General features: G+C 43.8%; 3 non-coding genes across 3 annotated transcripts; all 3 read right to left on the bottom strand.

Annotated features, from left to right (window-relative positions):
* Positions 1-610: 610 nt before the first annotated feature.
* Positions 611-717, bottom strand: LOC138570644 (U6 spliceosomal RNA). The gene has a single exon (XR_011303680.1). It is a non-coding gene; the product is annotated as a U6 spliceosomal RNA (small nuclear RNA).
* Positions 718-6,124: 5,407 nt separating this feature from the next.
* Positions 6,125-6,231, bottom strand: LOC138570646 (U6 spliceosomal RNA). Its single transcript, XR_011303682.1, has one exon. It is a non-coding gene; the product is annotated as a U6 spliceosomal RNA (small nuclear RNA).
* Positions 6,232-11,643: 5,412 nt separating this feature from the next.
* On the bottom strand, positions 11,644-11,750 carry LOC138570545 (U6 spliceosomal RNA). The gene has a single exon (XR_011303585.1). It is a non-coding gene; the product is annotated as a U6 spliceosomal RNA (small nuclear RNA).
* Positions 11,751-12,212: the final 462 nt, after the last annotated feature.

Genomic DNA, 12,212 nt, shown 5'->3' on the forward strand with positions numbered 1-12,212 from the left:
CCCTCCTACCCTCCCTCCTTCCCGCCCTCACTCTTTCTCCCCCCCACAAACCTCCCTTTCCCTCTCACTCTTCCTCTTCCTCTCCCTACCATTCATTTTAAGTTTTCATGCACTGCAGCACATTGTGACAATGGTATTTCAGAATGAAACTGTTTGTTGATTTCTTTTTTGATTTCTGTAACTTTCAAACTAAAAGCAGCCAAATCCGGAGTACAACGCTCCGCTCCAATTAAAGATTAAGGCCTAGAAGCAAGTAAAGCTGTAGTTCAGAGCGATGTTTGCAAATAGCACCTTAAAGCAGTTTACGCTGGAGTGCACAACAAGGGGGAAAGTGATAATACTGAGTTTGGTAAAATGGGATAAAAAAAATCAAAAGACGCGTGCCACTTCTAAAAGTGCAAGCCAAGAAATTGAAGGCGACGGGGTTGTTCATTAAGTCAATAGGACTCACAAGTAAAAGGCTCCTGAGGCATTAGTGTTGAATTTGGCTCAAAATGTATTGTGTTGTCGTGTAATATGTATGAACATACAATTTCAATCTTCATTAAAAAAGATGTATTAAAAAAATAAAGCCTTGCAAATTAAGAAAGTTTCTGTCCTGTCATGTGCCAAAAATAGTGGATGCTTTACGAATGTGCGTGCCATCCTTTAGAGCAGGGGCCAATTTAATTTTCCCATTATCATTCCAATATTAGTACATGTGTTGCTGAAGCAAGCGCAAAGGGAGAGTCAATCAAACCATTGATTAGGACCTCCAGTCAAAGGTTTGCCATACCAAATGTCCTTATGTCAGAGGGCAGAAAGTCAAAACACCATTTAGATATCGGGTGGTATGAAATGAAGAGGCAAACAACAGTGAATAAGAATTTCTTTACTGCTGTATTGATGTGGTCCTAAAGGGGCTGGTTTAATGCCAATTATATTTAAAGATTCATGCTCCAGGGTGCTTGCAAAATGACACCAACCCCCTCCCCATCACAATGGCTGGGTGATGCAAGCCTGAGAACATCACAATAGACCCATAGACATGAGAACAACTCTGTACCTCTGAGTGTATGTGGGCCCATGGCTGTATCAAGGACAAGGCAGAACAGGAGGTGGCTTATGGCGCCAGTTCCAGAGGCTGTCCAATTGATCCCTGTAAGCAACAAATGTTGGACCATCCTTTAAGAGATTCTGAGGCTGATTTCAATGTTAACTTTGCTGCTGATTTTAGGATTGGTCAACCTTCGACCCAAATCTAGTTTGCTTGGATAAGCCCTGGAAATCTTTTACAGCTTGTACTGGTGGGAGATGATGTGAGTTTATCAAGAGCAACGGGATATGAGGCATGTGTGCCACAAAAAGCAGTTCTAGGATTTTTTATAAGAAAGCCGCTTTAAGAAGGGAAGTTTGGACAACCCTACTGAGAGCAAAAGTATTACACAAAAGGTAAGGGGGTCAGTGGGTCAACCGATAGCACATTTGACTGTGAGTCCGTTTATTGTAAGTCCAAATACTACCAGTTTCGACATTTCCCAGGCTTTTTGTTTAATCTCTTAACAGACCCATTCCTATGTACCTCTGTTTTCATTGTAAGCGAGGGACATACCGTATGCCTTAAACATTCCTGGGCTGCGAAGACTCTATGTAAAAGAAAGAGTAGCAGACATCTTAATAAATCATCAGCAGGACCCTCTATACCTTCCCCAAAAAACATAAAATGATTTCTCTGCATGTATGTGAGTAGAGCAGCGCAAGTAGTTTGGTTAATGTCAGTGGATAAATGTCACTTTCACACAGCGCAGAACAGAATCACTTGTACAGGCCACTTCTGCAAAAGCATTACCAGTGTAGAAAGCAGTGAAAAGGTGAGGCAGTGTAGTCACCCCCGACCCTTCACTGCCCTGATCGGCCACGATCGGCCAAGGACCTCTCTATGAGAGCTAAGGTTGGAATTTTTCTGGAGCTCGGTAACTTACATGGCTAAAGGGATCCTCAATCAACAGCCCAGCATTTGCTTTGTGGCCTGTCCGTATATGTCTGTTCTCCAAATTACCTGCCGCAGCCCAGATGTCAGCTGGTGAGATGGAATGACGTACCAGGCAGGATCCTGGCAGGTGATTTGCATAGGCACATCCGCTCTCCCTCTCTCTTAGCCCTGCTTACTCCACAGTAGCAAGTATCTAGGGAAAATACAGTGGTCGAGGTGGGGTATCAGTAACTAGCCACTCTGAGAAAGTAAATCTGGGGCGCTACGCGACTTGTGGGGAACAACTGCAGAGCTCAGTGCCCAGAACTTTGTGGCACAGGGAGGAGGTCTGTGGGATATCAGTAACTTGGAGACATGCAACCTGGTTGGGAGTGCTTCAGGTCTCCTTCCTTGCATGCTCCAAGCAACTCAACAAAGCATCAACAGACTGAGATACCAGCCACAGAGCCACTTTCCACTTGATTTAAAGCCTAAACTCTTTTCCATGCAAACACATAGTCCCCAAATACCATATTTTCTTTGTTTTCTCTCTCTTTATCTCTCTCTACCTCCCTCCCTCCTGCCTTCCCTCCTGCCCTCTCTCTTTTTCCCCCGCCCCACTCCCTCTCCCTCTCACTCTTCCTCTTCTCCCTTCCATTCATTTTAAGTTTTCATGCACTGCAGCACATTGTGACAATGGTATTTCACAATGAAACTGTTTGAAAGTTACAGAAATCAAAAAAGAAATCAACCAACTAAAGCAGCCAAATCCGGAGTACAATGCTCAGCTCCAATTAAAGATTAAGGCCTAGAAGCAAGTAAAGCTGTAGTTCAGAGCGATGTTTGCAAATAGCAGCTTGAAGCAGTTTACGCTGGAGTGCACAACAAGGGGGAAAGAGATAATACTGAGTTTGGTAGAATGGGATCGAAAAACAAAAGAAGCGTGCCACTTCTAAAAGTACAAGTCAAGAAATTGAAGGGGACTGGGCTGTTTATTCAGTCAATAGGACTCACAAGTAAAAGGCTTCAGAGGCATTAGTGTTGAATTTGGCGCAAAATGTATTGTGTTGTCGTGTAATATGCATGAACATACAATTTCAATCTTCATTAAAAAAGATGTATTAAAAAATAAAGACTTGCAAATTAAGAAAGTTTCTGTCCTGTCATGTGCCAACAATAGTGAATGCTTTAAAAATGTGCGTGTCATCCTTTAGAGCAGGAACCAATTCCATTTTCCCATTATCATTCCAATATTAGTACATGTGTTGCTGAGGCACATAGGAATGGACCTGTTAAGAAATTAAACAAACACCTGGAAAAATGTTGAAACAGGTAGAATTTGGACTTACAATAAACTGACTCACCGTCAGATGTGCCATCCCTTGACCCACTGACCCCCTTACCTTTTGTGTAATCCTTTTGCTCTCAGCAGGGTTTTCCAAAGTTCCTTACTTAAAGCGGCTTTCTTATAAAAAAAAAATCCAAGACCTGTTTTTTATGGCCCACATGCCTCATATCCCGTTGCTCCCGATAAACTCACATCATCTCCCACCAATACAAGCTGTAAAAGATGTCAAGTGCATAGCCAAGAAAACTAGACGTGGGTCAAAGGTTGAGCAATCCTTAAATCAGCAGCAAAAATAACATTGAAATCAGCCTCAGAATCTCTTAAAGGATGGGCCAACATTGATTGCTTGCAGGGCGCAATCGGGCAGCCTCTGGTGCTGACGCCTTAAGGCAAGCGCAAAGGGAGAGCCAACCAAACCATTGATTAGGACCTCTGGACTTTCTGCCCTTTGACATAAGGACATTTGATATGGCAAACGTTTGACCAAACACAATTTAGATGTTGGATGGTATGAAATTAAGAGGCAAACAGCAATACACCAGCATTCTTTGCTGCTGTACTGATCTGGTCCTAAATGGTTTGGTTTAATGCCAATTATATTTAAAGATAAAAAGATTCATGCTCCAGGATGCTTGCAAATTGACACCCCCTCCCCATCACGATGGCTGGGTGAGGCACGCGTGAGAGCATCGCAGCAGACGCATAGACATGAGAAACACTCTGTACCTCTGAGTGTATGTGGGCCCATGGCTGGATCAAGGACAAGGCAACAACAGGAGATGGTTTAAGGTGTCAGCACCCAGGCTGCCCCATCGCGCGCTGCAAGCATCAGATGTTGGACCATCCTTTAAGAGATTCTGAGGCTAATTTCAATGTTAACTTTGCTGCTGATTTAAGGATTGCTCAACCTTCGACCCACGTCTAGTTTGCTTGGCTAAGCCCTGAAAATCTTTTACAGCTTGTATTGGTGGGAGATGATGTGAGTTTATCAAGAGCAATGGGATATGAGGCATGTGCGCCACAAAATGCTGGTCTAGGATCTTTTATATGAAAGCCACTTTGGAAAACCCTAGTGAGAGCAAAAGGATTACACAAAGGAAAGGGAGTCAGTGGATCAAGGGATAGCACATCTGACTGTGAGTCCGTTAATTGTTAGTCCAAATCCTACCCGTTTCGACATTTTTCCAGGCTTTTTGTTTCATTTCTTAACAGATCCATTCCTATGTACCTCTGTGTTTTCAACAGAGTTTTCATTGTAAGGGAGGGACATACAGTATGCCTTAAACATTCCTGGGCTGCGAAGACTCTATGTAAAAGCAAGAGTAGAGTACAGCTTAATAAATAATCAGCAGGACACTCTAGACCTTCCCCAAAAAACATAACATTATTTCTCTGCATGTATGTGCGTTGAACAGCGCAAGTAGTTTGGTTAATGTCAGTGGATAAATGTCACTTTCCCACAGCGCAGAACAAAATCACTTGTACAGGCCGCTTCTGCAAAAGCATTACCGCTGTAGAAAGCAGTGAAAAGGTGAGGCAGTGTGCAGTCACCCCTGACCCTTCACTGCCCTGATCGGCCACGATCAGCCAAGGACCTCTCTATGAGAGCTGACGGTGGAGTTTTTCTGGACCTCGGTAACTTAGGGAGACATGGCTAAAGGGATCCTCAATCAACGGCCCAGTCTTTGCTTTGTGGCCTGTCCGAATATTTCTGTTCTCCAAATTACCTGCTGCTGCCCAGGTGTCAGCTGGTGAGATAGAATGACGTCCCAGGGATGATCCTGGCAGATGATTTGCATAGGCACACCCCCTCTCCCTCTGTCTTAGCCCTGCTTACTCCACAATAGCAAGTATCTGGGGAAAATATAGTGGTCGAGTTAGGGTAGCAGTAACTAGCCAATCTGAGGAAATAAATCTGGGGCGCTTGGCGACTTGTGGGGAACAACTGCAGAGCTCAGTGCCCAGAACGTTGTGGCACAGGGAGGAGGTCTGTGGGATTTCAGTAACGTAGAGACATGCAACCTGGTCGGGAGTGCTTCAGGTCTTCTTCCTTGCATGTTCCAAGCAACTCAACAAAGCATCAACAGGCTGAGATACCAGCTAATGAGCCCCTTTCCACTTGATTTAAAGCCTAAAATCTTTTCCATGCAAACACATAGCCCCCAAATATCATATTTTCTTTGTTTTTGCTCTCTCAGTCTCTCTCACTCCCCCTCCCTCCTACCCTCCCTCCTTCCCGCCCTCACTCTTTCTCCCCCCCACAAACCTCCCTTTCCCTCTCACTCTTCCTCTTCCTTTCCCTACCATTCATTTTAAGTTTTCATGCACTGCAGCACATTGTGACAATGGTATTTCACAATGAAACTGTTTGTTGATTTCTTTTTTGATTTCTGTAACTTTCAAACTAAAAGCAGCCAAATCCGGAGTACAACGCTCCGCTCCAATTAAAGATTAAGGCCTAGAAGCAAGTAAAGCTGTAGTTCAGAGCGATGTTTGCAAATAGCACCTTAAAGCAGTTTACGCTGGAGTGCACAACAAGGGGGAAAGTGATAATACTGAGTTTGGTAAAATGGGATAAAAAAAATCAAAAGACGCGTGCCACTTCTAAAAGTGCAAGCCAAGAAATTGAAGGTGACAGGGCTGTTCATTCAGTCAATAGGACTCACAAGTAAAAGGCTCCGGAGGCATTAGTGTTGAATTTGGCTCAAAATGTATTGTGTTGTCGTGTAATATGTATGAACATACAATTTCAATCTTCATTAAAAAAGATGTATTAAAAAAATAAAGCCTTGCAAATTAAGAAAGTTTCTGTCCTGTCATGTGCCAAAAATAGTGAATGCTTTACGAATGCGCGTGCCATCCTTTAGAGCAGGGGCCAATTTAATTTTCCCATTATCATTCCAATATTAGTACATGTGTTGCTGAAGCAAGCGCAAAGGGAGAGTCAATCAAACCATTGATTAGGACCTCCAGTCAAAGGTTTGCCATACCAAATGTCCTTATGTCAGAGGGCAGAAAGTCAAAACACCATTTAGATATCGGGTGGTATGAAATGAAGAGGCAAACAACAGTGAATAAGCATTCCTTGCTGCTGTATTGATCTGGTCCTAAAGGGGTTGGTTTAATGCCAATTATATTTAAAGATTCATGCTCCAGGGTGCTGGCAAAATGACACCAACCCCCTCCCCATCACAATGGCTGGGTGATGCAAGCCTGAGAACATCACAATAGACCCATAGACATGAGAACAACTCTGTACCTCTGAGTGTATGTGGGCCCATGGCTGTATCAAGGACAAGGCAGAACAGGAGGTGGCTTATGGCGCCAGTTCCAGAGGCTTTCCAATTGATCCCTGTAAGCAACAAATGTTGGACCATCCTTTAAGAGATTCTGAGGCTGATTTCAATGTTAACTTTGCTGCTGATTTTAGGATTGGTCAACCTTCGACCCAAATCTAGTTTGCTTGGATAAGCCCTGGAAATCTTTTACAGCTTGTACTGGTGGGAGATGATGTGAGTTTATCAAGAGCAACGGGATATGAGGCATGTGTGCCACAAAAAGCAGTTCTAGGATTTTTTATAAGAAAGCCGCATTAAGAAGGGAAGTTTGGACAACCCTACTGAGAGCAAAAGTATTACACAAAAGGTAAGGGGGTCAGTGGGTCAACCGATAGCACATTTGACTTTGAGTCTGTTTATTGTAAGTCCAAATACTACCAGTTTCGACATTTCCCAGGCTTTTTGTTTAATCTCTTAACAGACCCATTCCTATGTACCTCTGTTTTCATTGTAAGCGAGGGACATACCGTATGCCTTAAACATTCCTGGGCTGCGAAGACTCTATGTAAAAGAAAGAGTAGCAGACAGCTTAATAAATCATCAGCAGGACCCTCTATACCTTCCCCAAAAAACATAAAATGATTTCTCTGCATGTATGTGAGTTGAGCAGCGCAAGTAGTTTGGTTAATGTCAGTGGATAAATGTCACTTTCACACAGCGCAGAACAGAATCACTTGTACAGGCCACTTCTGCAAAAGCATTACCAGTGTAGAAAGCAGTGAAAAGGTGAGGCAGTGTACAGTCACCCCGACCCTTCACTGCCCTGATCGGCCACGATCGGCCAAGGACCTCTCTATGAGAGCTAAGGGTGGAATTTTTCTGGAGCTCGGTAACTTAGGGAGACATGGCTAAAGGGATCCTCAATCAACAGCCCAGCATTTGCTTTGTGGCCTGTCCGTATATGTCTGTTCTCCAAATTACCTGCCGCAGCCCAGATGTCAGCTGGTGAGATGGAATGACGTACCAGGCAGGATCCTGGCAGGTGATTTGCATAGGCACATCCCCTCTCCCTCTCTCTTAGCCCTGCTTACTCCACAGTAGCAAGTATCTAGGGAAAATACAGTGGTCGAGGTGGGGTATCAGTAACTAGCCACTCTGAGAAAGTAAATCTGGGGCGCTTCGCGACTTGTGGGGAACAACTGCAGAGCTCAGTGCCCAGAACTTTGTGGCACAGGGAGGAGGTCTGTGGGATATCAGTAACTTGGAGACATGCAACCTGGTTGGGAGTGCTTCAGGTCTCCTTCCTTGCATGCTCCAAGCAACTCAACAAAGATTCAACAGACTGAGATACCAGCCACAGAGCCACTTTCCACTTGATTTAAAGCCTAAACTCTTTTCCATGCAAACACATAGTCCCCAAATACCATATTTTCTTTGTTTTCTCTCTCTTTACCTCTCTCTACCTCCCTCCCTCCCTCCTGCCCTCTCTCTTTTTCCCCCGCCCCGCTCCCTCTCCCTCTCACTCTTCCTCTTCTCCCTTCCATTCATTTTAAGTTTTCATGCACTGCAGCACATTGTGACAATGGTATTTCACAATGAAACTGTTTGAAAGTTACAGAAATCAAAAAAGAAATCAACCAACTAAAAGCAGCCAAATCCGGAGTACAATGCTCAGCTCCAATTAAAGATTAAGGCCTAGAAGCAAGTAAAGCTGTAGTTCAGAGCGATATTTGCAAATAGCAGCTTGAAGCAGTTTACGCTGGAGTGCACAACAAGGGGGAAAGAGATAATACTGAGTTTGGTAGAATGGGATCGAAAAACAAAAGAAGCGTGCCACTTCTAAAAGTACAAGTCAAGAAATTGAAGGGGACTGGGCTGTTTATTCAGTCAATAGGACTCACAAGTAAAAGGCTTCAGAGGCATTAGTGTTGAATTTGGCGCAAAATGTATTGTGTTGTCGTGTAATATGCATGAACATACAATTTCAATCTTCATTAAAAAAGATGTATTAAAAAATAAAGACTTGCAAATTAAGAAAGTTTCTGTCCTGTCATGTGCCAACAATGGTGAATGCTTTAAAAATGTGCGTGTCATCCTTTAGAGCAGGAACCAATTCCATTTTCCCATTATCATTCCAATATTAGTACATGTGTTGCTGAGGCACATAGGAATGGACCTGTTAAGAAATTAAACAAACACCTGGAAAAATGTTGAAACAGGTAGAATTTGGACTTACAATAAACTGACTCACCGTCAGATGTGCCATCCCTTGACCCACTGACCCCCTTACCTTTTGTGTAATCCTTTTGCTCTCAGCAGGGTTTTCCAAAGTTCCTTACTTAAAGCGGCTTTCTTATAAAAAAAAAATCCAAGACCTGTTTTTTATGGCCCACATGCCTCATATCCCGTTGCTCCCGATAAACTCACATCATCTCCCACCAATACAAGCTGTAAAAGATGTCAAGTGCATAGCCAAGAAAACTAGACGTGGGTCAAAGGTTGAGCAATCCTTAAATTAGCAGCAAAAATAACATTGAAATCAGCCTCAGAATCTCTTAAAGGATGGGCCAACATTGATTGCTTGCAGGGCGCAATCGGGCAGCCTCTGGTGCTGACGCCTTAAGGCAAGCGCAAAGGGAGAGCCAACCAAACCATTGATTAGGACCTCTGGACTTTCTGCCCTTTGACATAAGGACGTTTGATATGGCAAACGTTTGACCAAACACAATTTAGATGTTGGATGGTATGAAATTAAGGGGCAAACAGCAATACACCAGCATTCTTTGCTGCTGTACTGATCTGGTCCTAAATGGTTTGGTTTAATGCCAATTATATTTAAAGATAAAAAGATTCATGCTCCAGGATGCTTGCAAATTGACACCCCCTCCCCATCACGATGGCTGGGTGAGGCACGCGTGAGAGCATCGCAGCAGACGCATAGACATGAGAAACACTCTGTACCTCTGAGTGTATGTGGGCCCATGGCTGGATCAAGGACAAGGCAACAACAGGAGATGGTTTAAGGTGTCAGCACCCAGGCAGCCCCATCGCGCGCTGCAAGCATCAGATGTTGGACCATCCTTTAAGAGATTCTGAGGCTAATTTCAATGTTAACTTTGCTGCTGATTTAAGGATTGCTCAACCTTCGACCCACGTCTAGTTTGCTTGGCTAAGCCCTGAAAATCTTTTACAGCTTGTATTGGTGGGAGATGATGTGAGTTTATCAAGAGCAATGGGATATGAGGCATGTGCGCCACAAAATGCTGGTCTAGGATCTTTTATATGAAAGCCACTTTGGAAAACCCTAGTGAGAGCAAAAGGATTACACAAAGGAAAGGGAGTCAGTGGATCAAGGGATAGCACATCTGACTGTGAGTCCGTTAATTGTAAGTCCAAATCCTACCCGTTTCGACATTTTTCCAGGCTTTTTGTTTCATTTCTTAACAGATCCATTCCTATGTACCTCTGTGTTTTCAACAGAGTTTTCATTGTAAGGGAGGGACATACAGTATGCCTTAAACATTCCTGGGCTGCGAAGACTCTATGTAAAAGCAAGAGTAGAGTACAGCTTAATAAATAATCAGCAGGACACTCTAGACCTTCCCCAAAAAACATAACATTATTTCTCTGCATGTATGTGCGTTGAACAGCGCAAGTAGTTTGGTTAATGTCAGTGGATAAATGTCACTTTCCCACAGCGCAGAACAAAATCACTTGTACAGGCCGCTTCTGCAAAAGCATTACCGCTGTAGAAAGCAGTGAAAAGGTGAGGCAGTGTGCAGTCACCCCTGACCCTTCACGGCCCTGATCGGCCACGATCGGCCAAGGACCTCTCTATGAGAGCTGAGGGTGGAGTTTTTCTGGACCTCGGTAACTTAGGGAGACATGGCTAAAGGGATCCTCAATCAACGGCCCAGCCTTTGCTTTGTGGCCTGTCCGAATATTTCTGTTCTACAAATTACCTGCTGCTGCCCAGGTGTCAGCTGGTGAGATGGAATGACGTCCCAGGGATGATCCTGGCAGATGATTTGCATAGGCACACCCCCTCTCCCTCTGTCTTAGCCCTGCTTACTCCACAATAGCAAGTATCTGGGGAAAATATAGTGGTCGAGTTAGGGTAGCAGTAACTAGCCAATCTGAGAAAGTAAATCTGGGGCGCTTGGCGACTTGTGGGGAACAACTGCAGAGCTCAGTGCCCAGAACGTTGTGGCACAGGGAGGAGGTCTGTGGGATTTCAGTAACGTAGAGACATGCAACCTGGTCGGGAGTTCTTCAGGTCTTCTTCCTTGCATGTTCCAAGCAACTCAACAAAGCATCAACAGGCTGAGATACCAGCCAATGAGCCCCTAATGAGCCCCTTTCCACTTGATTTAAAGCCTAAAATCTTTTCCATGCAAACACATAGCCCCCAAATATCATATTTTCTTTGTTTTCTCTCTCTCAGTCTCTCTCACTCCCCCTCCCTCCTACCCTCCCTCCTTCCCACCCTCACTCTTTCTCCCCCCCACAAACCTCCCTTTCCCTCTCACTCTTCCTCTTACTCTCCCTACCATTCATTTTAAGTTTTCATGCACTGCAGCACATTGTGACAATGGTATTTCACAATGAAACTGTTTGTTGATTTCTTTTTTGATTTCTGTAACTTTCAAACTAAAAGCAGCCAAATCCGGAGTACAACGCTCCGCTCCAATTAAAGATTAAGGCCTTGAAGCAAGTAAAGCTGTAGTTCAGAGCGATGTTTGCAAATAGCACCTTAAAGCAGTTTACGCTGGAGTGCACAACAAGGGGGAAAGTGATAATACTGAGTTTGGTAAAATGGGATAAAAAAAATCAAAAGACGCGTGCCACTTCTAAAAGTGCAAGCCAAGAAATTGAAGGCGACGGGGCTGTTCATTCAGTCAATAGGACTCACAAGTAAAAGGCTCCGGAGGCATTAGTGTTGAATTTGGCTCAAAATGTATTGTGTTGTCGTGTAATATGTATGAACATACAATTTCAATCTTCATTAAAAAAGATGTATTAAAAAAATAAAGCCTTGCAAATTAAGAAAGTTTCTGTCCTGTGCCAAAAATAGTGAATGCTTTACGAATGTGCGTGCCATCCTTTAGAGCAGGGGCCAATTTAATTTTCCCATTATCATTCCAATATTAGTACATGTGTTGCTGAAGCAAGCGCAAAGGGAGAGTCAATCAAACCATTGATTAGGACCTCCAGTCAAAGGTTTGCCATACCAAATGTCCTTATGTCAGAGGGCAGAAAGTCAAAACACCATTTAGATATCGGGTGGTATGAAATGAAGAGGCAAACAACAGTGAATAAGCATTCTTTGCTGCTGTATTGATCTGGTCCTAAAGGGGTTGGTTTAATGCCAATTATATTTAAAGATTCATGCTCCAGGGTGCTTGCAAAATGACACCAACCCCCTCCCCATCACAATGGCTGGGTGATGCAAGCCTGAGAGCATCACAATAGACCCATAGACATGAGAACAACTCTGTACCTCTGAGTGTATGTGGGCCCATGGCTGTATCAAGGACAAGGCAGAACAGGAGGTGGCTTATGGCGCCAGTTCCAGAGGCTGTCCAATTGATCCCTGTAAGCAACAAATGTTGGACCATCCTTTAAGAGATTCTGA

Source organism: Ambystoma mexicanum, chromosome 2q, assembly GCF_040938575.1.
Source record: "Ambystoma mexicanum isolate Mex_15411 chromosome 2q, UKY_AmexF1_1, whole genome shotgun sequence".
NCBI classification, from domain to species: Eukaryota; Metazoa; Chordata; class Amphibia; order Caudata; family Ambystomatidae; genus Ambystoma; species Ambystoma mexicanum.